Source organism: Gymnoscopelus braueri (genome assembly GCF_963280865.1).
Source record: "Gymnoscopelus braueri genome assembly, chromosome: 20".
NCBI classification, from domain to species: Eukaryota; Metazoa; Chordata; class Actinopteri; order Myctophiformes; family Myctophidae; genus Gymnoscopelus; species Gymnoscopelus braueri.
In genome coordinates this window covers 42,102,737-42,128,387 of record NC_137622.1, presented here as the reverse complement: position 1 = coordinate 42,128,387, position 25,651 = coordinate 42,102,737, and the positions used below count along the sequence as shown (strand labels likewise).

General features: G+C 41.9%; 1 pseudogene across 1 annotated transcript in view; it reads left to right on the top strand.

Annotated features, from left to right (window-relative positions):
* LOC308075421 (storkhead-box protein 2-like) overlaps positions 1-25,651 on the top strand; it is a 109,854-nt pseudogene that overhangs the window by 70,587 nt on the left and 13,616 nt on the right. The window contains exons 2-3 of the transcript XR_013935026.1: positions 11,953-12,105; positions 23,218-23,562. The product of XR_013935026.1 is annotated as a storkhead-box protein 2-like (transcript). The remainder of the gene's footprint in view (positions 1-11,952; positions 12,106-23,217; positions 23,563-25,651) is intronic.

The window sequence follows — 25,651 nt, the reverse complement described above, 5'->3', positions numbered from 1 at the left end:
AGCTAATGTTCCCCTCAGAGAAGGAATTCTAGGGTTCAAGTGGTTAATGTAAAAAGATTTGGCAGATCCCCTATAGTAGCTCTGAGGACCCCCTAGGGGTCCCGGACCCCCTGAACTAATATCAATAGCCTTTTGTATGGCAGTGTAGCCGAATGTAAGCCACTCATCTGTGCTGTGAACAAAACCAAAACAAGACTTTCTCAAAACAAGTCTTTCTCAAAACAAGTATTTTTTTCCACAAAATGTACATGCCTTTACAAAAACCTAATAATAATGAATACAAAAAGAACCTTTCTCTCAAATGTTTTTTGATTGCTAACTTTATTAGTCATTAATGTAAACGGTAAAGGTCCTTACACACCGGCGAATGTGGCGAATATACGCAAAATTCGGACTCGTTCCGAATAATTAAAAGACGCTTTTTCGCTTCGCTTTTCCGCTTTTTCGCGCCATGTACGCTTGCATTGACTTTATAAGGTTTTAAAAATAAGCGTATTATTCGCACGAAAAAATCGCCCCGGTGTGTAAGGACCTTAAGACATTAACAACCATTCAATCCTGAAATGCATACTGTGTCATTTTAGACTATTTAGCTATTTGTATATTGTTTAGTGAAACTTTGTGCACATCATTGAATATATATATATATATATATATGTTTTAAGGGGTGGGGGGGGGGGGGTCCCTGGAACAACATATTCCACGGCCAAATACATATAATTTTGGGGATCCTTGACATGGAAAAGTTGGAGCACCACTGATATAGTAACATACTGTTTTACATGTCTAAAAAACATTTTTAGACATGTGTTTGGCCGCGGACCCCCATCTCAAAATGTTTTGTTCCAGGGACCCCCCCCTCCCAGAAGCAAAGATTTGAGTTACAAATGTTTGCTTTAAAAAAATATTCATATTCAAAGATTTGCACAAACGTTCAAGATTTTTCAAAAAATAGCAGATCTACAAGCTCATATGAGCTTTTAGATCGATTATAAAGGTTTGTATTATAGTTGTATATCAGACAGTCAGTCTACATAGCCAGCTCTGACAGCCTGGATAAAACTGGTTCCAGGAAGCGGTTGTGATGGAACCGGTTCCTAATGCCAGCCCTATGGGCCATAGATAATAACACATGTTAGGAAGGAAGCCGAGGGCCATAGAAAACCTCTTTCCAAAAGTAGCCGATCTACAAGCCCACACCATGCCTCACCATGCCTCACACGTGAGCTTGTAGATCTCCTTAATGTCGGTTATTATAAGTTCAGTCCAGTATTACTTTATTAACCCATTGAAACCGGGAACGCATCTGTGTAACCACTTTAACCATTATTTTATACTTTGGCTATTCAAAAATAGCAGATCTACAACCAAACTTTTGTAACTCAAATCTTCCCTGGGTCCCTGGAACAAAATATTTTGAGATGGGGGGGTCTGCAGCCAAATATATATCATTTTGGAGGGTCTGCACAAATGTTCACGATTCTTCAAAAATAGCACTGAGTGCAGCGCTACGAGCTTGTAGATCTGCAATTTTTTGAATAGCCAAATCAATCTAAAAATGACACACATTCCTTCCAGGTCTAAATGGGTTAAGTGTCCCCCATAGCATTGGTTCTCAAAGTGGGGTCCGGGGACCCCCAGGGGTCCTTGGGAGGGTTCCAGGGGGTCCGCAGCTGAATTTGTTAATACAGCATCTCAATCATTTTAAGCACTTTATCCATATTCTATACATTGGCTATTCAAAAACAGCAGATATACAAGCTCGCTGCGAGCTTGCACATCTGCTATTTTTGAACATTTAGAAAAAGTGTTTTTGAATTATTTTAAAGAATATCTTCTCCTCTGGGGGTCCCTCCCTGGCACAAAACATTTTCAGATGGGGGTCCGCGGCCAAATATATATCAATTCGGGGGTCCTTGGCACGAAAAGGTTTGAGAACCACTGCTGCCCCATAGTACAACACTGTGCCTCATATACGTACATTGCTTCAGGCATCACTGCTGCCCCATAGTACAACACTGTGCCTCATATACGTACATTGCTTCAGGCATCACTGCTGCCCCATAGTACAACACTGTGCCTCATATACGTACATTGCTTCAGGCATCACTGCTGCCCCATAGTACAACACTGTGCCTCATATACGTACATTGCTTCAGGCATCACTGCTGCCCCATAGTACAACACTGTGCCTCATATACGTACATTGCTTCAGGCATCACTGCTGCCCCATAGTACAACACTGTGCCTCATATACGTACATTGCTTCAGGCAGTACAACACTGTGCCTCATATACGTACATTGCTTCAGGCATGGTTTAGGCACCGGCGTCGGTCTAAACGTCCAGTCTTTAGCACCGGAATACTGGATAAAACCCAAATGATACCCAACCCTAGATTTATTTCTTACAGACTTAAAGGCAGCATATTCTCCCCGGACCCCCTGGGGGTCCCCGGGTCCCCGGACCCCCACTTTGAGAACCAATGCTCTAACTGACACTTATTGTCTCATGTTTTTCATGTTATGGCCATGTCCACATTTAGTGCTCTAAACGGTGTTTTTGTACGATTCGTTCAAGAGAACTAGTTCATTTGCCGTGAACGAGCTCGTTCACTTTCTGAAACTGTTACGTTCACGTGCGACGTAAAAAAAAACCGCTCCCGTGATGGTGTTTTACACACATTATAAAACATACATTAACCACTTTAGCCCTATTTCATACCTAGGCTATTTGAAAATAGCAGATCTACAGCTTGTAGATCGGCTATTTTCAAATTTGCTAGTACTTTTACTTTTGGTACTTTTCAGTATATTTTGATGCCAATACTTTTGTACTTTTACTCGAGTAAATTTTGAACACTAGAAAATAGCGCTGCTGAACGAGAACGTGAACGAACCATTTGACCGAATCAATGCCGTGAATGAACTTGTTTTCCCACCACTACCCTGGAGCCTTTGGCTTTCAGACCTCTCAGGCGTTTACCGTTTCACATCATCGTCACAAACACTTTGTTGCTGGGGTGATGTTTGTCCCTCATAATCCTTGTTGCCCTGCCCAAGCGCCTATCCTACTATTAGCAGTAGCAGGGTGTGTGTGTTGTAATAACTATGTAGTGGTAATAATAGGAGTAGGAACAGTAGTGTAGGTATTAGTAACAGCTGTCTGTTCAGTAGTAACGGTAATGTTCGGTAACACTTTACCCGTGTCTATAATGCATCATAATCACATGCGTTACGATGCACTTATATAAGGCCTCATAACACTCAAATGTTTTTAATCGTGCTTAACAACTGAAAACAAAGACACTTTTATAACTGACTTAGTTATGGTAGTTATTATGTGCTGTTCCACTGCGCCTATAATGTGTTAATGACCAGCACTTATAATAACTTCATAAACATTGTTTTAACCCATTGAGACCTGGAACGCATCTGTAATTTTTTTATTTGAGCTAAAAAGCATTATTTTACACTTTGGCTATTCAAAAATAGCAGATATACAAGCTCATAGCGCGGCACCGAGTGCCGCGCTATGAGCTTGTAGATCTGCTATTTTTGAAAAATTGAGAAAATGTGTGCAAATTAATATTTTTAACATTTTTAAATCAAATCTTTGCTTCATGGGGGTCCCTGGAAAATATTTTGAGCTGGGGGTCGGCGGCCAAATACATATAATTCTGGGGGTCCTTGACATGAAAAAGTATTGAGCACCACTGATATAGAAACACACGTTTTTCAGAATACTGTTGGGATTTAGGAGACATGTAGAATCGGCTTCAGGTCTTAATGGGTTAAGTTGTTATGCATAAAAATGCCCCTCTCTCCGCTCATCTGTTTGATTCAAGCGTTTTGGGCCAAAACGTGAAGCGTTGAGGCTGTGAGGCCACAAGGCTGTGTTGAAAACATTTGGGCTGGACATTCATCCTTGGAGTGTGTTTCACACAGATCCAGTGGTGCTCGAGGTTAGTTTTTTCACAGACCAACGGGCGGACGGACAGACTCATGGTAGCACGATTAGGGTTGGAACTCGTTAGGATTTTAACGGTTCCGATTCCTTACCGATTCCCTCTTAACGATTCTGGTTCCTAACCATTCCGATTTCCGATTCCTAATATTATTTTGTTTCTCTTTTTTTTCTCGGAGATCCATTATACTTATAACAGGGGTCTTCAGCGTTTTCAGCCCAAGGACCCCCTAGCTGAGAGAGAGATGAAGCAGGGACCCCCTCTATATTGTGCACAATTGTGTTTCAGATTAAACTAGTTTTTTTTGTGTGTTGTTTTTTCCCCTCTACGCCTACACCTCTTTGCCAAAAATAGCCGATCTACAAGCTCTACTGAGCTTGTAGATCGGCTATTTTTGGCGAAAGTTCTCCTCGGAAAAGGGATGCTAGGGTTCAAGTGGTTCATGTAAAAAAATGTATATCATATCACACAAAGATTTGGCGGACCCCCTGTAGTAACTTTGAGGACCCCCTAGGGGTCCCGGACCCCCTGTCGAAGACCCCTGACTTATAATATACAAGTACATAATAAACACAAATTCAATCATACAAATGCAGCGTATCCACCACACACACGCCACACACACACACGTAGGTGACACAGCTGAGCCAAATGAAGACAGATGAGAAATTCCGGGAACCGCTTGCGGCAACTTTAACGCAAATACGAGGGAACCGGTTTCCGGTTCTTAAATCTCAGAACCGGGTTGGAAAAAGAACCGTTTCCGGGTCCCAACCCTATAAGCACAATGCGTTGCATTGTGAGTTTGTAGATCAGCGATGTTTCTCTATTTTTGTACGCTACCATTGTACAACAAAGTATCACTCACATCACGCACTGCGAGGCGTCGTGAGCTTGTAGATCTGCTAGTTTTGGCTAAGGTTCTTCTCAGAGTAGGGATGCTAGGGTTCAAGTGGTTAATGTAAAACAAGACACACAGACACACAGTCATGTATACCAGCTTGCTCTCTTTTTTCTCTCTGTGTGTGTGTGTGTGTGTGTGTGCTAGTGGCTCCCCATTGGCTTAGACCTGGTTCCTTATTTCTCTCGCAGAATCTGGCAACACTGCCAGTGGCTCCCCATTGAATTAAAGGACAGCCAGTGATCGAAAAATGTCGAGAATATGTTGAACACATGTTTACTAGTTGGTCGGTCTCCTCAGAGACCAGCCTGCTTCGCAAGCTGGTAAAAAGTTCCTTTCACACAGAGATTTGGCGGCCCCCCTGTAGTAACTCTGTGGACCCCCTAGGGGTCCCGGACCCCCTGTTGAAGACCCCTGCTCTGGTACTGAGACTGGCAGCCAGCGCAAGGATTGTAGGACTGGTGTAATATGGGCATTATGGCATTATGGCATTCTGATTCAGTTGGAGTTGGATCAGAATGGAGTTATTTTCTTTGTTTAGTTTGTTTGTCTTGTGAGCAGATCAGTACAATAATCCAGTCCACTGGAAGTTATTCTGCTAACTGCTAACACTGTTGACACTGTACTGATATCAGTGTATTCTCATACCGTCATTTGTGATTGATTTCTTTTGCATATTGCAGGACACTGTATGCTGTCCTACACTGATATTTATGGCATATTTTACTATTACATTACATTATAGTCATTTAGCTTTTATCCAAAGCGACTTACAGTAAGTGAATTCAACATAGGTAGGCAAGGAAACTACTAATCACCAGAAGTATTAAGTGCATTCTCTTCTAAAACAAGCAACTAAGAGTATACCTAGCGCTAAGGTAAAAGTGTAATATATCAGCTACCTACTTTCTTAAACAGATGAGACAAATAGGAAAATCAAATGAGCAAGAGATAAAACAAATAAGTGTATCGACTAACTTATTACTATGATGTAACTTTCCTCTTCTACCCCGGATTTGAACCCTGTTTCCTGCACAAAGTGCCAAAGTTTTACCATCAGGTCAGAATGTGTGTCGGATCCTGTGTCTAGGTGAGACATGACCTTTGACACCATCTAAATGTCTCAATAGAAGAGCAGGGAGACAATATACAACCACCCCAATTATATAAGTATTGATTGATTGATTATTGTATTAGGACATGAAAATGTGTGCAAATATTTGAATATATATATATTTATATTTAAGCGAGCATTTGTTACTCAAATCTTTCATTCTTGGGGTCCCTGGAACTAAATATTTTGAGATGGGGGTCGGCGGTCAAATACATATCATTTTGGGGGTCCTTGACATGACAAAGTTTGAGAACCACTGATATAGTAACAACATACGGTTTTCAGAAAACTGTTGGGATTTAGAAGACATTTGTAGACGCTTACTTCCTGGATTGAATGGGTTTAAAGGGGTATTTCACTTTAAAACACTTCTGGGCTCATTTTAACGTCTACTCAGGCTTTTGTGTTTCACCCCCAGACAGCTTTAAGTTGCTTGATTCAGTATTTAGATAATTGATATTCATTTGATCAGACACGCCCCCTTCCTATACAAACCCATTGTGACCCATCATTGTAGAGTAGGCGTTAAAATGAGGCCAGACGTGTTTTAAAGTGAAACACCCCTTTAACTTACCAGGACATTTTCCCTTTCTTCTCCCCCACCACTCCCCCCTCCCCCCTCCCCCTCCCCCACCCTGTCTTTGAAAATGAGCCTGTTTGTTGTTGTTTTTATTCTCATTTTAACCAGTAATACAGGTTTTGTTTTGTGTGTGTTCGGACACACACACACACACACACACACACACACACACACACACACACACACGCACACACACGCACACACACACACACACACACACACACACAAAGTTTAACCATTTATTTATGTCCACACACAGGGAAAGCATACAGGGACACATACAATAGTTTAGGTGCAGTAAAGGTTACATTCACAAACTCATGGATATATGTCCTCATGATACAACACGCATGTCACTCAGCACTCCAAGTAGTGGCGGCTCCGCCACGTATGGCAGCAGAGAGACAGCACGATACTTTGCCAGCCTTTCTGCCTCGTCTTTGGGCATCCCAAGTTGTTCGAAAACCCTCCAACAACCAGTCCGTGGGTATGATGTCCTTGGCTGGATCACCAGAGGAAACAAACTGCTTAGTCTTGCACTGCTGCTTGGTGTTAAAGAGCTCTCTCTAGTTGTTCTCGTGGACCTGGAAGTCCACCCATTGCTGGACAGCGGACGGACCCACTGCGGGAATGCCGTCGTGTCTATTGCCTCTCCTCCCGGTAGCTGTTCACGGGAAGGAGGGGCCGTCGTCACATATAGCGTTGGCTGTTGGTAGATTCCAGCGGTGAGAAGTGTCTTCTTGTGTGCAAGCTACATAGTCCACAGACATTGCAAATGCATCCACTGCACCTACTGCATTGACGATGGTAGTTACAACCAGTGGTGGAAAGTAACTAAGTACATTTACTTAAGTACTGTACTTAAGTACAATTTTGAGGTATTTGTACTTTACTGGAGTATTTCCAATTTCCAATACTTTTACTTCTACTCCACTACATCTCAGAGGCAAATATTGTACTTTTACTCCACTACAATTATTTGAAAACTTTAGTTACTAGTTACTTTTCAGATATAAACTATGATATTATGAAACATACATTAACCACTTTAGCCCCATTTTATACCTAGGCTATTTGAAAATAGCAGATCTACAAGCTCACAACGCGTCGCACCGCGACGCGTTGTGAGCTTGTAGATCGGCTATTTTCAAATATTTAGTACTTTTACTTTTGGTACTTTAAGTACATTTTGATGCCAATACTTTTGTACTTTTACTCAAGTACATTTTTTATTTTGGACTTTTACGTAACAGAGTATTTTTATATTGCAGTATTGGTACTTTTACTTAAGTAAAACATTTGAGTACTTTTTCCACCACTGGTTACAACGGGGCAGTTTAACGTCATGCCCAGGCCATTATGCCAATATTCCTCCTGCAGGCTATTTCTAGTGTTCTCTCAAGTGATACTGAACGCACGCTACAGTGCATGAACTCTGCATCTCTCTGTGTGCAGTGACATCACAGTTAGCTCTGGCTTTGCATTGTCATTGTCAATGTCTCACCGTCAGTGCTATGACGGCATCTCCATAGTTGGGCATGTCAAAAGACAGACAGACAGACAGACAGAGAGAGATTCATGGAAGACCGAGTTCCTTGGCCGGCTGGCAGCATGCACAAGAAATATGATGCTGATCTGACACTGGTGTGTTGTACTAAATTCCGAGACTAGCTGCATACAAACGCCGTGGCTTCTTTGGCAAATCTAACAAGCCAACATGTATTTGATGTATATAGTACTGTACATACATATACTATAATTCCCCATAGGTTTGTGGAGGAGTGTGAATCACACTGAGTGACAGAATGGGTCTGGTGTCTCTCCAGTATGTGTGTAATGTTATAATAGATAACCAAAACATCAATTATTATAGACCTAAATAGTCATTATAATGATATTTCCATCTAAATATCTTTTTTTATTAGAAATATATATATATGGCCATATCTTTGGGCTTGTTTTGGCTTGTTTTCTCGAGGTGAGATTTGGCTTATTTCTCTCGCAAGATTTGGCTGTTTTTTGGCTTGGAGGTCAGTTGGCTTATTATATATTACAGTTGGCAAAGCTGACACACACACACACACACACACACACACACACACACACACACACACACACACACACACACACACACACACACACTCTCCCGTTCGGTTCTGATCCCAGCAAGCACAGTCAGGACCCGGACCAATCAGTGACGTCTCGATTGGGGCTAGATCAAGTCAAACCAAGTCAGATCTGGCCCAGAATATCACCTGATTTCAACCAGAATTAATCCTGACCACAAAAACGTCACTTCCAGGACGTCATCTAAACACATTTCTCATCACCCAAAATTGCTGTCCAAATGTCCATATGATGTCCCGGTAATGACGTCCTGTAAATGACGTAAAGATCATCCCCATATGGGCTGTGATCTGGCCTAGTCCTGAACGTCACCGGGGTGATGACCGGGCGTCATCATAACGTCATCATGACGTCATTGTGCTTGCTGGGATGGAGACGTATCATCAGCATGTGTTGTTGTGATCTCAAGCCCATGATGTGTTCCTGAACACAGCATGATACTGTAGATCTAAAACATACATAGTGAGTTAAACCCAAGTTTCTGCAGTCAAAAACATGAAGTACCGTAGTCACATCAGAAGAGGAAACACCCTTGGAAATCGATCCAGTGGTTTATTCCATTGAGAATATTCTGAGGTTTCACAGGAAATATACAGCCCCATAAGCCCCCATGTTATCTTGGAGAAACTCCCATTTCATAGCGTCATCATCGGGTCAGATCTCACAGTTCAGTGGCCAGTTGGCGGGTACACGTGTACACGACTCGTCAAAAACATACCTTTATATCTTAACCTATTAAGACCAGGAAAGCATCTGTAATTTTAGATTTTAACCACTGTAGCCATTGTTGTCTTATACTTTGGCTATTCAAAAATGGCAAGAAGTGCAAGAAGTGCATAACTTGTAGATCTGCTATTTTTGAAAAATCTTGACAATTTGTGCAAATCTTTGAAATACATATATTCTTTTAAGCGAACATTTGTAACTCAAATCTTTGCTTCTGGGGGGGGGGGGGTCCCTGGAACACAACATTTTAAGATGGGGGTCCGTGACCAAATAACATGTGTTGCTATCAGTGGTGCTCCAACTTTTCCATATCAAGGACCCCCAAAATGATATGTATTTGGCTGCAGACCCCCCATCTCAAAATGTGTTGTCCCAGGGACCCCCCAGAAGCACAGATCAGAGTTATAAATGTTTATGCTTTAAATCAGGGAGGATGTGACAGTGTGTTTGCAGTGAAAAGCTTCCAGTAGCTCCATTGGAGAGAAAGTGATATGTGATCGTGCTCATAGACACACAAAGACACTCACACACCTGTTTGTAGCGGCTGCTCGTATGACAACTGGCGTTGGGAACCGGAGAGCGGTTCTGTGGAGGAACCGGCAGGAACACATTAGTCCTCTTGCATGTTTTCACTGTTAACCCATTAAGACCTGAGGCCGCTTCTAAACATTTTCTAAATCCTAACAGTTTTTCGGAAAAAAATGTAAAAAAAAAACTTTCACGATTTTTCAAAAATAGCAGATCTACAAGCTCGTAGCGCGGGAGCTTGTATATCTGCTATTTTTGAATAGCCTAAAGAAATCTAAAAGTGACACAGATGCGTTCCAGGTATTAATGGGTTAAGAGGTCAGACGGTTGGCTAAGCTTTGCGTCACATTTTGTGAAGCAGGTCAGTGGTGTAGTGGTGATTTTTTAACTAATGACGTCACGTGTGCACGAATGCGCACAGGCACGCTCCGACCAGGGTTGCCAGAATTTCCCTGCAAGATTTTATTTGAAAATAGCCGATCTACGACGCGTTGTGAGCTTGTAGATCGGCTATTTTCAAATAGCTGATGTATATGTTAAAGTGCTCATGTGGCCCATAGTCGGTTCTTTTGGGCTGGTTTTCCTAGACCTGGTTGCTTGTTTCTCTCACAGAATCTGGCAACACTGGCTCTGACCAGCATTAACCTATGAAATATTCATTTTATTTTGATGTTTCATAAATTTCAGTTTATTTGTGCAGAAGTAGTTTTAGTTGTTTTTTATTAAGTTTATTTTCTTTGTAACTTTTCCAAAGAATGCCTTGATTTATAGAACCTAAGAAAGAGAGGTAGGATAATAGAATGCATATATATATATATATATATATATATATATATATATATATATATATATATATATATATATATATATATATATATATATATATATATATATATATATATATATATATATATATATATATATATATATATATATATATATAGGCTATTAACCTGTGATTGTGGAAAAACTAAAACCAAGATGGACGCTGATAAGATTAGGCTATCCTCCTCCTGACTAATGTTGTGAAACAAGTTTGATCTTTCACTCCACTGCCCTGGCTAGAGTAATACATTTGAATGGAGAGACCAGACGGGGGTTGTGTTGCTCACCTGATGGAGTGTGAAGTGTCTTTATCTGCTGGCTATTGTTTTCATACAGCCTGCCATCAAGTAATCTACAGACACTACTAGCTACCACACCTGACCTAATGTTATGCAAAGTAGCCAGGTGGGTACTTGGCGCACGAATCGAGTGGAACGCATTCGCGTGTTTACGCACGTGTTTACGCACGTGCACATCCTCAAAAGACTGGTGGGACGGCGTGGTGCTGCGTGCAATGACCAATGCAACACTGGTGACGGTCTTTGGAGGACGCACTGAGTTCTCTCTCCTGATTGGATAGAATTTGTATCCCCACCTGAAAAAAATGCATTTTCTGTTTACTAAAGATCCAGAGAGACGAGGAGACTCCTGATACTGAACAAACACTGTATAGTAATGATTACTATCAGGATATAGAGCTGTTTAACACTTATTTTAAAGGGATAGTTCACCCAACTAAAAATCTTTTTTTTCTATGGATTAGTCACCCCATGGAGACTTGAATTCATGGATATTTGTTTGTTTTTGTCTCATTCCTAAACCAATAATCTTATGACCAGCGGACCGGTAGGCAGCGGTTCCGGTAGGAGACACAAAGAGTCTCCTACCGGAACCGCTGCCGGTCATCAAATGATTGTCTTAGGAATGCGACAAAAACAAAAAAAATGATGTATAGAAAAAAAGTATTTTTGGGGGTGAACTATCCCTTTAACACCAAAAAACACTTTCCCCCATCTTTAACTGATTAATTCATATTGTACCTTTTGTACTTAAGTAAAGTACATATACTCAAAAAGAATGTACTTACATATGTATAGTACTAGAGTAAATGTACTTGATCACACTGTCATCGTGCATTTCATAATAATGAGTGAAACATAAAATGATCTTTGTCTCCCTCTACAGGTGATGTGTCTCCTATCAGTATGTCCCCTATCAGCCAATCGCAGTTCATCCCCCTGGGAGAGGTGCTGCTATTGGCTATCTCTGCTATGAACTCCGCCCACAAGCCTGTCACTCAGGAGGCCCTGACTGATCACCTGCAGACATGTTTCCCAGGTAAACCCCCCGAAACACATCTCAACCTTTTTCCCTTTTTCAGGACCCCCAGTTTGATATGCATTGGACCCCCACGGACCCCCATTTCACACCATGTTCATCTCTGGGACTCCAATTTACCAGTCAGTCACGGATGAAAGTTTGATTGAGTCTGATTTCAGTCATTTGGATCCGGTAGCAGCCAGCATGTCTTCTATGAAAGTATGTCGCACACCGAACATAGCCGATCTACAAGCTTACAACGTTCAATTGATAGATTTTCGTTTTTTTGTTTTTAAATTCAATGTCACATTGATTTTCAACATTCTCCATGTCAACACCTGTAGGTAATGTAAACACCTCCTGCATTTTAACCTGTTAAAACACCTCCTGCATTTTAACCTGTGTAACTTTCACATGTCTTTGGCCATTTTTAGAAGAATCGTGAACATTTGAGCAAATCTTTAGTTTGTATATATATATATAGGCTATATATATTTAAAAAAAATAAAGCGATTTTTTTTTTACTCAAATCTTTGCTTCTAGGGGATTCTATAAATGTCTTCTAAATCCTAACAGTTTTTTTCAACCTATGTTGCCATAATCAGTGGTGCTCAAACCTTTTTCATGTCAAGAACCTCCAAAATGACCCCCAGATGCAAAGCTTTGAGTTAAAAATGTTTACTTTAAAGAAATATATATATACAGATTTGCACACATTTTCACGATTTTTCAAAGCTTGTAGATCTGCTATTTTTCTAATTGCCAAAGTATAAAATAACGGTCGTAAGTGGTTACACAGATGCGTTCCCAGTTTGAATTAGTCAACTGACAGCTGTTCTATGTCAATGCTGAGGAGAGTCTTTGATACAAAACCAACTATGTGACTCATGTCTTAGTCTTTACCTCCACAATTCTACTGTCTGCCTGACGTCAGTTTGTTCGTTTGGACACAGAATTGTTCACAGTTTTGTCTGAGGATTCGTGACACCCTTTCAAGATTTGGGAAGTAAACCAATTAGCCGACCTGCTTACAAGCTCATAACGTCGTATGGTGTTCGATGCACCGTGAGCTATTTTTCAGAGTGTTGACACCTTTGTGCGACAGAGCATGAATTAGGCTTAACCCATTAAGACCTGAGAAGATTCTAGAAATGTCTTCTAAATCCAAAAAAAATTTTGAAAAAAAACCCCAATTTTTTTTCCCTCGGTTTTTCAAAAATAGCAGATCTACAAGTTCATAGCGCGGCACTCGGTGCCGCGCTATGAGCTTGTATATCTGCTATTTTTGAATAGCCTAAAGAAATCTAAAGTGACACAGATTCGTTCCAGGTATCAATGGGTTAATGACACCTCGGTCTTGGTTAAGTTAAGATCGTTGACTTTTAGCTGTCCGATCCGTGAAGGACGTCAAAGTCCAATAACCAGGCATAGTTTGGGGGATGGTCCATTCCAGACTGAACCGTGCAGTAGTGATTGGTCGTTCATGATCGATTCGTTCAAAAATAACTAGTTCATTGCCGTGAACAGCAACAAACTAGTTCACTCCCTGAAACTGTGTACGTTCACGCTTTCGTTCATGCCCCCCGTCCCCTCCCACTCGTACACAGGGCGGGGCTGTAAGCACAACGTAATAATAACGCTCTTGCGCTAGCGTTTCCCACTAGACAATAGCGCTACTGAATGTTGAACGTGAACCGATCATTGCCGGGCGTGAACATGAACGCAATCGTTGGTTCACTGAAAATGAAAGTTTTTTTCCCCCCCCACCACTAGAGTACAGTCACTGTCAGCCACAGACTGGGTCAGTCCACTTTCAATAATTTGACGGGTTATATGTACGAGCGGCCCCTCCCTCATCGGCCTAATCCACATTTTTTTACCGAGGTCTGATTGGCTGACAGGAAGGCTTCAACAGATACCAGACTGGGCTTCAAGCCTGAGCCACTGCGTCGGCTAACTTTCATTCAAATGAGAGGCAGCGCAATACACAAATCTGTCTGTGTGTGTATTGTATTTTTTTTACAGCTAGGAGGACAGGTCCTGATGATGAACAGTAGGCTGTAGCTCATTGTCTACATTTAGGCCTACTGTGGTAGGAAAGATGTTTGGTTTGTGTTTAACCCATTAAGACCTGGAACTGTGTCATTTTTAGATTTGAGTTAAAAAGCATTATTTTTCACTTTGGGCTATTCAAAAATAGCAGATATACAAGCTCGTAGCGCGGCACCGAGTGCCGCGCTACGAGCTTGTAGATCTGCTATTTTTGAAAAATCGTGAAAATGTGTGCAAATCTTTGAATATATATATTTTTAAAGCGAACATTTTTAACTAAAATCTTTGCTTCTGGGGGGTCCCTGGAACTAAATATTTTGATGGGGGTCCAAGGCCAAATACATATAATTTTGGGGGTCCTTGACATGAAAAAAGATTGAGAACCACTGATATAGAAACATAGGTTTTTCAGAAAACTGTTGAGATTTAGGAGACACGTAGAATCGGCTTCAGGTCTCAATGGGTTAAGCTTGAGTAGCTTATGTGTGTCACCTTATGTACGTATATGAACACCATCTGAAACTGTTCGTAAGAGAAAAAGGGGGCTTTTTGAGGTATTACTTCTGAGTGTGTTCATGGAGTTCACACGCATGACCATGCAGCCACAGCGCCTTCCAGCTGATGTCCATCACCTCTTTAGAGCAGGGGTCTTCAACGTTTTTTCAGGCCAAGGACCCCCTAGCTGAGAGAGAGATGAAGCAGGGACCCCCTACTCTATATTGTATAAAATTGTGTTTCAGATTTTTTTTTTTTTTTAACTTAGTCTGCTCTTTTTCCCCTCTACACCTATATAGCCTCTTTGCCGAAATATTGAGAGCTTGTAGATCTGCTATTTTCGGCTAATGTTCCCCTCAGAAAAGGAATTCTAGGGTTCAAGTGGTAAACGTAAACAAACAAAAGATTTGGTGGACCCCCTATAGTAGCTCTGAGGACCCCCTAGGGGTCCCGGACCCCCTGTTGAAGACCCCTGCTTTAGACTGTCTAACCTTGTCACGCTGTTAGTCCTAAGTGGTCCGGGAAGAGAGAAGGGTGTAGTTGAATTCATTTGTTGGTGCTATTTCTTTAGTTCATTATGCATTTGTTTTAACCTGTATTAGGTAGTAATAAGTAAGTAGGTTTAGAGGGGCTTATTGTCGGTATCAGCCGAGCACACCCGAGTCTATCCCCCCGCACTAGCCCACTGGGAGACGGATTCCTGAGGTGGAACACCTACCATCAGCGCAACACCTACCATCAGCTCCCAGTACTTAAACCACACCCAAGCCAGGCTACTCATACACTGAGTAGGCGGCGCCCGGGATCGAACCCATGACCTTGTTGTTTAAAGGCGAGAGCTCTAGTGACTGAGCTACCCGGACACAGGTCATTGCACACAATCATTGTGTTGTGTCTGCAAATATCAGTGCCTGTTTAGATGGTGTTTACATATCAAAGTCATTGTGGGAGTGTCCCCGTGCCCATCACTGTGGAGGTGCTGCTAGAGGCTGACCTTTAATCTTGTGTAGTCCAACATGGAGACCCCCTCTGGCCCGGGGGCATGGGGGGGGGGGGGGGGGGGGGGGGTCTGACCGGAAGTACAGGAAACAAGGAATGTAGTCCACTGTAGTCCAGGAAGACCTGACCTTCACTTCTGTGACTGTCACACAACTGTGACGTCGTGACGGGGGTGTCGGTTGTAGTGAGGTGTCGCTTTCCGACGAACCAGCTCAGTGTGTGTGTGTGTGTTGTGCGTGTGTGTGTGCGTGTTCGTGTGTCGTGTGTGTGTGTGTGCGTGCGTGGCAGTCAAAGCCGGGCTTCCCTCTAAAGGGAACTTGCATCATGTCGTCACAGCAGCTACACACATGATGTAATGACAGGCAACGAACACACACAGACAGACAGACAGACAGACAGACAGACAGACAGACAGACAGACAGACAGACAGACAGACAGACAGACAGACAGACAGACAGACAGACAGACAGACAGACAGACAGACAGACGGTGGACTCACCGTCCATCATGTGTGAACATGTGAATTTGTCATGTTCTTGTCCAGGTGAAATGTATCCTGTGCGTTTCATTCAAAACCCTGATCATTTACACCAGTGGTTCTCAAACATTGTCATTCATGTCAAGGACCCCCAAATTAAAGTATTTGCCCGCGGACCCCTATCTGAAAAATGTTGTGTAGATAGATAGATAGATAGATAGATAGATACTTTATTAATCCCAGAGGGGAATACAGACAAGGTTAGTTAAAAACACATCACAAAAAGAGACAGGTTAAAACTGAGAGAAGACAAATATAAAAGACATATTATGAAATAAGCATAAAAAAAGCATTTATGCTTAAAAGTGTCCCAGCTAGGGACCCCATACGGATAGATTTATGTTGTCGAAATGTTTCAAAAATAGATTTCAAAGATTCTTTGAAAGTACCACGTCTACAACAAGCTCACGTGTCGCGATGTGACGCGTTGTGAGCCTGTAAATTGGCCATGTTCATATATGTTTATATAGCAGGGGTCTTCAACAGGGGGTCCTCAGAGTTACTACAGGGGGGGAGAGGACCCATTTATCAGCTTAAATGTTATAGTGTTCCAGATCCAATTGTACTTTTTATCCTGTATCCTATTATCCCATTGAGACCTGAAGCCGATTCTACGTGTCTCCTAAATCTCAACAGTATTCTGAAAAACGTATATTTCTATATCAGTGGTGCTCAATCTTTTTCATGTCAAGGACCCCCAAAATGATAAGTATTTGGCCGCGGACCCCCATCAAAATATTTTGTTCCAGGGACCCCCAGAAGCAAAGATTTGAGTTAAAAATGTTTGCTTTAAAAATATATATATTCAAAGATTTGCACACATTTTCACGAATTTTCAAAAATAGCAGATCTACAAGCTCGTAGCGCGGCACTCGGTGCCGCGCTATGAGCTTGTATATCTGCTATTTTTGAATAGCCAAAGTGTAAAATAATGCTTTTTTGCTCAAATCTAAAAATTACACAGTTCCAGGTCTTAATGGGTTATATGAGTTCTCTCTCCTGATTGGATCCTGGAGAGACATGGAGACAAACACTCTATAGCAGGGGGTCTTCAACAGGGGGTCCGGGACCCCTAAGGGGTCCTCAGAGTTACTACAGGGGGTCCGCCAAATCTTTGTGTGATATGATTTTTTTTTTTTTTTACATTAACCACTTGAACCCTATCATTCCTTTTCTGAGGAGAACTTTAGCCAAAACTACCAGATCTACAAGCTCACAACGCCTCACACTGTGAGGCGTTGTGAGCTTGTAGATCTGCTATTGTTGGCAACGACGTATAGGTGTAGAGGGAAAAAAGAGCAGACCAAGTAAAAAAAAAACAGTTTAATCTGAACCACTATTTTATTCAATATAGAGGGGGTCCCTGCTTCATCTCTCTCTCAGCTAGGGGGTCCTTGGACTGAAAAAACGTCGAAGACCCCTGCTCTATAGCAATGAGTACTATAAGAAAATAGAGTAGTTTAACAGTTATTTTAACAACAAAGAAAAATCACGTACCCTGCCTTTAACTGTTGCACACCTAGTTGGGAGTAAATACTAGAAAGCAGTTTGTTGAATTCAAAGAACAACTTGTTTAGTTTGCAGGCACATGAAACAGACATGCCTCCTGCATTCATTTAGGTCAGTGGTTCTCAACCAGTGGTCCGGGGACCACCAGTGGTCCTTGAGGGGGTTCCAGGTGGTCCCCAGCGAAATGATGGAGAGTTGGACCCTTACGGGTCCATTTGGTTTCATTTTACCCTCTCAAGAGTTAAAGGTAGGGTAAGTGATATTTTTTGGTTAAAATAAAAAGTATTTTGTTAAAAGGTTAAAGCACTATATTCTGATAGTAATCATTGCTATAGAGTGTTTGTTCAGTAACAGGAGTCTCCCCGTCTCTCCAGCTCTTTAATAAACAGAAAATACATTTTTCGGTAGGTGTCAAAATCTCAGCCAATCAGGAGAAAGTACCAATTTTTAAGCTTAATTTGTATAGTGTTCCAGTTCCAATGTTGTCTGCTCATTTCTTAGTGTCATCACTTCCAATTCCACTTCTTTAATCTATATCCTGATTGAGTTCTCTGTCCTGGTTGGATCAAATTGGAAATGAAACTGAAACTGAAACGAAAATGCATTTTCTGTTTAATAAAGAGGTGGAGAGACAAGGAGACTCCTAATACTGAACAAACACTCTATAGCAATGAGTACTATCAGAATATAGAGCTAATTAACACTTATTTTAACCAAAGCAAATCACTTACCCTACCTGATTTTTTATTTTTGATCAACGTTTGCCTGTTGTCTCTCCTATTGGTACCAACATCAATACAGCATGGATGGAATTGTGGACAAAATATTATCCAACGACAACAAAATATTCGAAGTCTTGGGTCTGAGAGTCTAAATCTCATCAAACGGTGGTTCCGTACGTGGCTCAAATGCCGAATAAATAATGGACCTTGATATGAAAAGCGTTGAAAACCACTGATTTAGGTTCTTCCTCCCAGCTCTGCCTGCTGGGAGTGTGCGTGCAAAAAGTTTAACGCCGATCGGTCCAACAGTGCCGGAGATTAGCTGTTCACGGACAGACAGACAGACAGACAGACAGACAGACAGACAGACAGACAGACAGACTCACAGGAGTGATAACATAATCCCTCGCCTTCTGCCGTTGCAGCCTCCTGGCGGGGATAATTAATGTAACTGTTATTAACAACGGTTTATAAGAATAAGTGACCGAGGCCCCTCCCCCTTCCTTTACATGTCATTGGTGTTATGCAGATGAAACTGCTGAGTTCAGCGTTGTTGTTGTTGTTTTTGTGTGACTGTTATCTTTTTTTCTCTTTTTCTTTATTATGCAGAATGACCAATACCCCCCCCCCCCCCCACACACACACACACTTTCTCATGAAGAAGACAAAAAGTGGAAAGGATTGTGTGTGTGTGTGTGTGTGTGTGTGTGTGTGTGTGTGTGTGTGTGTGTGTGTGTGTGTGTGTGTGTGTGTGTGTGTGTGTGTGTGTGTGTGTGTGTGTGTGTGTGTGTGTGTGTGTGTGTGTGTGTGTGTGTGTGGTTTGCATCACTCACACTGGGCTGAAAGGCCACTATGATGTAACAGCCAGTAATACCCGTACTGAGAGAGAGAAAGAGCGAGAGAGGACTGACTGACTGACTGAGAGGAAGAGAGAGAGAGGACAGACTGACTGAGAGGAAGAGAGAGAGAGAGAGAGAGAGAGGACAGACTGACAGAGAGAGAGAGAGAGAGAGAGAGAGAGAGAGAGAGAGAGAGAGAGAGAGAGAGAGAGACGGAGAGAGATGGAGAGAGAGAGAGAGAGAGGGGATTGACTGACTGACTGACAGACAGACAGACAGACAGACAGACAGACAGACAGACAGACAGACAGACAGACAGACAGACAGACAGACAGACAGACAGACAGACAGACAGACAGACAGACAGACAGACAGACAGACAGAGAGAGAGAGAGAGAGAGAGAGAGAGAGAGAGAGGGATTGACTGACTGACTGACAGAGAGTGAGAGAAAAGGAGAGAGAGAGAGAGAGAGAGAGAGAGAGAGAGAGAGAGAGAGAGAGGTTAGAGAGAGACAGGGAGGATCATGGGAGAGAAGGTGATAGATTAGGACAGACAGTGGTGGCTTGTAACTAAGTACATTTTGATGAATTACTGTACTTAAGTACAATTTTGAGGTATTTGTACTTTACTTGAGTATTTCCAATTTACAATACTTTTACCTCTACTCTACTACATCTCGTGTGGCGTGGCGATGCGATGCATTGTGAGCTTGTAGATCTGCTGTTTTTCGAATGGCCAATGCAGCCAGATCTGCTGCAAATCTTATCTGAATGACTGTTAAAGCAGTTTGTTTAACCCATTAAAGCCTGAGGTTCCGATTCTACAAAATGTCTTCTAAATCCTAACAGTTTTTTGAAAAAAAGAATGTTGCTATGTCAGTGGTTCTCAAACTTTGTCAAGGACCCCAAAATTATATGTATTTGGCCGCCGACCCCCATCTCAAAATATTTTGTTCCAGGGACCCCCAGAAGCAAAGATATAAGTTACAAATGTTCGCTTTAAAAAATATATTTTCAAAGATTTTGAAATGTAAAATAAAGCCTTTTAGCTCAAATCTAAAAGTAACACAGATGCGTTCCAGGTCTTAATGGGTTAAATGAGTTTATAAAATGCTATATTTTCACAGGGATTATTTATTAGTGTGTTAGATATACATGTGGATACATGTGTCCAGATGCCTGTCAGATGGTCAGACGATGCTGCCCCGCAGGTCTACGATGGAACAAACGGGTGTAGGCAAACTCTACACGGCCTCAGACCTGACGTGAGATCTGAGCGGGGCGTACGCTGAGGTCAAAGTGACCATAGATTGATAATAAATGCCCAACACTGCAGTGATCTCCATCTTTTGTTAAGGACAAAATCTGTAGGAGCACCGTCAAAAAATGTGTTTTGCAAAAATCGGCCTCTTGGTGACGCTATAACAGGCCCATGTGAAACATTTGGGGTAGATGTGAAACACATGGATTCAAGTTCTCAGTCACCAAGACCGATTTCATTTCATTTGGATTCCATGGAAGCCAGCATGTCTCCTATAGACCATATTCACACGGCGGCCATGTTTCTATGAAGTCAATGAAAGTAGCCACGCCGGGTGGTGGCACTTTCAATGTTAAATTCCAATATGGCCGCCGTGTGAATATGGTCTATGGAAGCATGTTGCGCAGCAAAAATAGCCGATCTACCAGCTCTCAATGCGTCTGCGACGCATTGAGAGCTGGTAGAAAGGCTATTTTCGGTTATTTTAAGATTAGAGCATTTGAAGTGGTCAAACTAGCAATATGTTCGGAAGCATCTTCCATAATATCTTATTCGTCTCGGATGTTTCATATAAAAGCAAAGGTTAAAGCCTGAATTGTGATTTTTTTTCACATGGTTGGCAGTATGTAGAACAGCAGGAACAATATTACTAAAGCATCCTAATTTTACATATTGTATTCATTGTTTAGGAATCGGCGCTAGTGTGTGCGGGGGATCCTTTCAAACTGTTTCACAAATCGCACATTAGGACATTTTCAGCCGTGAGATTTAATGTTGCTTTAATGATTAAAGTTTAATCCACGGGTTCTGCTCTGGCATCCAGGGAGTGTGTGTGTGTGTGTGTGTGTGTGTGTGTGTGTGTGTGTGTGCACAGTTTCGCGTCAATCGGGCTAACTGTGCCGGAGATAAGCTATCCACAGACGGACACACGGACGGACGGACAGGGTGCAAAACATAGTCTCGGCCATGCAGGCCTTCGGCCTGGCGGAAACAATTAACCGTAGGATCTTACAGAGTAGACTGGAGTTCCAGAGATAAAACATGGTATGAAATGGGGGTTCCGTGGCCTCTAGGTAAACCCATACATCTACATCCAGGTGTGGGCATCATTTTCCTTTCCATTGGGCCTCACAGTGAGGGAAGGGCTGAAACTTGAAACCGTATATAATGCTGAATTATATTAAAACTGCATGAAATTGTTAGCCATGAAATGCTGACTTTGATGACATCCAGTGGTGTAAAGTACATGTACTCAAGTACTGTACTTAACTCATTCAGTGCCACATGACGTCTGAGACGTCACGAGGCCTGACGCCCTGAGCGCCAAGACGTCATGAAAAGACGTCATCATTTTTTTTTAAAATTATTATTATTATTTTTAAAACATGTTCAGAACCCAAGATATGATGATTTGAAGATTTGCTGCTCCATTCACTTCTTGTTTAACTTTTACTAAAAAAGGCTGTATCTCGGCTCCTAAGCACTTTTTTTTTTTTACAATTCATTTTGGTTGTTTCACTTTCAAATAAAATAAACATTAAAAATAAATATTTTTAAAAAATGAAAAAAGTTATGGCAAAATCACGGCCCCTCACACATTAGTAGGACACTCTAATGCGTGAGGGGGCCGTGATTTTTCCATTACTTTTTTCATTTATTTTTTATATATTTTTTAAATGTTTATTTTATTTGAAAGTGAAATATCCCTTTAAGTACAATTTTGAGGTATTTTCACTTTACTGGACACTCTGAATTACAGAGCCATAAGGGTCCATTTGGTTCCATTTGTACACTCTCAGAGTTATAAGACCCATAAGGGTCCATTTGGTTCCATTTGTACACTCTCAGAGTTATAGACCCATAAGGGTCCCATTTGGTTCCATTTGTACACTCTCAGAGTTATAGACCCATAAGGTCCATTTTGTTCCCTGAGACTATCTATAATTTAGCTGGGGACCCCCTGGAACTCCCTCAAGGACCGCTGGGGGGGTCCCCGGACCCTACTTTGAGAACCTCTGATCTACAGTACATGATACCAGTGGTGGAAAGTAACTAAGTACATTTACTTAAGTACTGTACTTAAGTACAATTTTGAGGTATTTGTACTTTACTTGAGTATTTCCAATTTCCAATACTTTTACTTCTACTCCACTACATCTCAGAGGCAAATATTGTACTTTTACTCCACTACAATTATTTGAAAACTTTAGTTACTAGTTACTTTTCAGATATAAACCTATGATATTATGAAACATACATTAACCACTTTAGCCCTATTTTATACCTAGGCTGTTTGAAAATAGCCGATCTACAAGCTCACAACGCGTCGCATCGCGACGCGTTGTGAGCTTGTAGATCTGCTATTTCAAATATTTAGTGCTTTTACTTTTGGTACTTTAAGTACATTTTGATGCCAATACTTTTGTACTTTTACTCAAGTAATTTTAAATTCTGGACTTTTACTTGTAACAGAGTATGTTTATATTGCAGTATTGGTACTTAAGTAAAGAATTTGAGTACTTTTTCCACCACTGATGATACCCATGAAGTGTCTGGTTCAGGTCCTCACACGGTCCACCCTCTCCTCTCTCCTCTCTCTCTCTCTCTCTCTCTCTCTCTCTCTCTCTCTCTCTCTCTCTCTCTCTCTCTCTCTCTCTCTCTCTCTCTCTCTCTCTCTCTCTCTCTCTCTCTCTCTCTCCTGTGATTGTTGCTAGGCGTTCCCACGCCGACGGAGGAGGTCCTGCACCACACGCTGAGCATGCTGGTCCGCGAGCGTAAGATCTACCCCACGCCGGACGGCTACTTCATCGTGACGCCGCAGACGTACTTCATCACGCCCAGCCTCGTCCGCACCTCGTCCAAGTGTACCACCTGGACGAGCGCTCGGCGGAGCGGCACGGCGCCGCCACCCAGCACCAGCAGACCCAGTGCACGTCGCCGCTGTCCGGCACCGTCACGCCCTCCACCTCCGGGGGCGGGGGGGTGGTGGTGGCGGCGGTGGGGGGGGGGTCGGGGCGGGGACCGCACGCACCCCAAGCCCAGCCAGAACCACAGCGGAGGTAAGGGGGGGGCTGTCGACATTATGACATATTAACCCATTAACCCATTAAGACCTGAGGCCGCTTCTAAACATTTTCTAAATCCTAACAGTTTTTTGAAAAAAAATCAAAAACATTTTTTTTCACGATTTTTCAAAAATAGCAGATCTACAAGCTCGTAGCGCGGCACTCGGTGCCGCGCTATGAGCTTGTATATCTGCTATTTTTGAATAGCCCAAAGACATCTAAAGTGACACAGATGCGTTCCAGGTATTAATGGGTTAAGACCTGGGACGCATCTGTGTCACTTTTTGATTTGAGCTAAAAAGCATTTTTTTTACACTTTGGCTATTCAAAAATAGCAGATCTACAAGCTCATAGCGCGGCGGTCGGTGCCGCGCTTATGAGCTTGTAGATCTGCTATGTTTGAGAAATCGTGATTTTTTTTTGCAAATCTTTGAATATATATTCTTTTAAAGCGAACATTTTTTACTCAAATCCTTGCTTCATGGGGGTCCCTGGAACAACATATTTTGAGATGGGGGTCCGCGGCCAAATACATATCATTTTGGGGCTCCTTGACATGAAAAAGTTTGAGCACCACTGATATAGAAACATAATCTTTTTTCAGAAAACTGTTGGGATTTAGAAGACATTTGTAGAATCGGCTTCAGGTCTTAATGGGTTAATTCTACTTGATAAGCTGAGGGCGATTGGTTTCGATAGCTCATCACTAAACTGGATGAGATCTTACTCGGAGGGGAGACATCAACGGAACCATGTCCTCATCCCTCCTTGTGAGCTGCGGGGTTCCTCAAGGCAGCATTCTAGGGTTACTGTTCCATCTATACATACATTAACGACATGAATGCTGCCTGTAACTGCAAATTGTTCCTGTTCGCTGATGACTCGGCACTCCTGATCTCGGGTGAGGACAAATTGCAAGTTGAGGAAGCTCTCAGCTCTGAACTCTCCAAAGTCCGTACTTGGCTTACCGATAACAAACTGTCACTAGTACTACACCTCGGGAAAACTGAATCCATTCTCTTTGGGACCAAACATTCCCTCAGTAAGATGAATGTAAATGATTTCAAGGTCAAAGTCGATGACACAATTATCTCCAGCAAAGAAGAGATGACCTATTTGGGTTGTATTCTTTCCCAAAATAGCAGATCTACAAGCTTTACATTACATTACGGTCATTTAGCAGACGCTTTTATCCAAAGCGACTTACAATAAGTGCATTCAACATAGGTAGGGAACGAAACCACTAATCACCAGAAGTCCTAAGTGCATTTTCTGCTAAAACAAGCAACTAAGAGTATACCTAGCGCTAAGGTAAAAGTGCAATATATCAGCTACCTACTTTCTTAAACAGATCAGAGGAAAATCAAATGAGCAAGAGCTAAAACAAATAAGTGTATCGACTAAACAAGATTCAATAAAACAATACAATAAGCTCATAGCTCATAGCGTGGCACAGAGTGCCACGCTATGAGCTTGTAGATCTGCTATTTTGGGAAAAAATCTTGAATAGCTATTGAAATCGTTTTGAATAGCCAAAGAAATGTTAAAATTGAATGGCTCTGTGTGTGTGTTTACCTTAAAGGTGTCATGACATTCATTTTCACTTTTTTTATTTTCAATGTTTTATTTGGGGTTTTATGACCTCAATTACACCCAAAAAACCTGAACTTAGAACATTCAGTGGATTTTCTGTGGTCTGGGGTTTTCTGAATAATTAGGCTGAAAAGTAATCTGAGCTTGGCCCTTCGACAGTGAGGTCACAGTCGATTAATCCCGCCCACTCTCCTCCTCGCCCCTCCCCTCCCCTATCCTTTCCTTTGGGGGGGGCGGAGCAGAGGCGATGATTGACAGGCAAAATCCCTCACCAGCGACACCCGCAGGCAAAGATTTCTTTTTTCATTGCAGTTGAAAAGGCTTTAGAAATGTGAGAGAAAAACACCTGCCATGGATCACTGGAATGGAATTTTCCCTTAAAACTTTTTGTACACTTTTGAAGGACCAGGACAAAGACTTTGAATGTGGTGTAAAAGTGAATGTCATTAAACCTTTAATAAGTCAAACTGGATAAATGCATAAATATGGT